Genomic DNA, 2,326 nt, shown 5'->3' with positions numbered 1-2,326 from the left:
CAAGAGCATGCACAGGCACACTTGGGTGCACACTTAGGCAACACTTGTGGGCATGCATGGGCAAAGTTAGGCAACACTTGGGCCATTCATTGTGCACATGTAGTCAACACTTGGAGTGTTGTGCAGCCATTCACTGTGTACATGTGGGCACATGTAGTCAACACTTGGGGGCACGCATAGGCACACACTTGGGCCACTCACGAGCACGTTGTCACTGATTTAGACCTTTCTAAGCAACCACGTCTGCACTTAGCACTTCCACTAGCGCTATGTTAGCCTAACCACCCTCCTTAAGGGACTAGGGAAGAGAAGAAGTGAACACAAGAGTGAGTTTGAGAAGAATGAACTTATATAGCACTAGAGAACTCTTGAGTACAAGGCTTGAGAACTCACTTGCTTGGTTGAACACTCTTGGTTGGTCCTTGGTGAGTGCCTTTGCCAAATGAGGCAACACCTACCCCAAGTTACAATGGATGGCTAAGATATTTACAATTGTCCTCCATCCCACGGTTGGGGAGGAAACTAAAAGCTTCCCACCTCCTTAGCGGGGCTCTAGAAATCTCTCCGAGAATATATCCTGTGAATATATTCTACAAATATCTGCAATAAAATATCTATTGTTACTACACCTTTGTAGAAAACTCTAGAACTTGGACCTTACATAGCCCAACGGCCTAAGTCCATGGGCTTGGTGAGCTAGGCCCGTGGACCTATGTTAGGCAGGTCGTGACACTCTCCCCCACTTAAATCTGCGACGCCCTCGTCACGACCTCCTTGTGGTATTTTTATTCACGAGTCGTCTTAGCATGCCAGTTGTCTCCCACCACGTCTCGCTCTCTGGTTGCCCCTTCCACTTGACTAAATACTCCACGTAAGGAGATAATTTGTGTCTCTGAATGATTGGATCAACATCTAAATTAGCCTCCCTCTGGCAAGGAGTAACGCCTATTGGGGTCCTTGTTGTAGTCACATAACTTGAGCCTCCTACAACATCGTCTGGTTGTCTCCATTCTCTCGTTTGCTTCTTCCTCTTTCTTGGCATGGATGGCTTGCTCCCAAATTCTTCTTGTCTTGCCCTCCCGTCCAAGGGCAGGTAAGCACCTAGCCCCTGGATGGTGTTGGAGGACTCCTTTAGTCCCAAGGTTCATCTCGACCCCTCGAGCAACATTACATATGGGGCATTCTTTGGAGTTGATAGCCTTAGGACGCCCTTAGCCTAAGTTCCTTTGCCTCCTCCGTCAAGGCAAGGTTGTGTGTGGCTCCTATATCTACCTTCGCCTATGTGGGCTTCCCATTGATGCACACTTTTGCACACATCAACCCCTTTTGAGAGTTAAGGGCCTTGACCCCTATCTCAGTCCTGGTGGCACCACGCTACATTGGGGACCCCATGCAAGGTGGCTCTTCCTCCAATAGGGCACTAAGAGCTTTCCTCTTGGGGCAATCCCTAAACCAATGTAGCTCATCACATAGGAATCACTTGTCTCTAGGGTTGAACCGATTCCTCTTATCACGCTTGTGCCTTAGTGCCTCTCCTTTAGACCTGTCATGAGAGGTAGTGGCTTCCCTCGCCGCTGTCCTCCTACTCTTCCCATACTTCTTCTCAAATACGAGCTTCCACCTTATCCAACTCCTTTGCATACTTGAGCCTTGAAGGTGGCAACCATCTCCTCTTGGTTACTTACTATGGTGTTAAGAGCACCTTGTAGGGATCCCTTGAGCTCCCCCATCTAGCCATCAAGCTCCTCCCCACTTTTCCACATGGCCTTTGAGCTCCTCCCCACTTTGCTCCGCGGCATTTAGGCACCACTTTGCCTTGGCCAATACTTGCTCCCCTCGAGCTAAGCGAGGCCCCATAGCGACACCAAAGTCGACGGACTTGCCTTCGATCCTTCGTTGCTTATTTGTGTAGGTGTTGGTCTCTATTCCACAGTTTTAGCTCTCCTGTCTCATATCCCACAAGCTTGGCTCCCTCGCAACCGAAGCTCTGAGCCCAAAACTGTCACGGCCTTAGACCTTTCTAAGAGACCGTGCCGGCTCTTAGCACTCCCACTAGCACTAAGTCAGCCTAACCACCCTCCTTAAGGGACTTGGGAAGAGAAGAAGTGAACACAAGAGTGAGTTCGAGAAGAATGAACTTGTATTGTCCTAGAGAGCTCTTGAGTACAAGGCTTGAGAACTCACTTGCTCGGTTGAACACTCTTGGTTGGTCCTTGGTGAGTGTCTTTGCCAAATGAGGCAACACCTATTTGTAGGCACCCCAAGTTACAATGGATGGCTAAGATATTTACAAACATCCTCCATCCAACGGTCAGGGAGGAAACTT

Source organism: Macadamia integrifolia, chromosome 13 (genome assembly GCF_013358625.1).
Source record: "Macadamia integrifolia cultivar HAES 741 chromosome 13, SCU_Mint_v3, whole genome shotgun sequence".
NCBI classification, from domain to species: Eukaryota; Viridiplantae; Streptophyta; class Magnoliopsida; order Proteales; family Proteaceae; genus Macadamia; species Macadamia integrifolia.
This window is presented reverse-complemented; position numbering follows the sequence as displayed.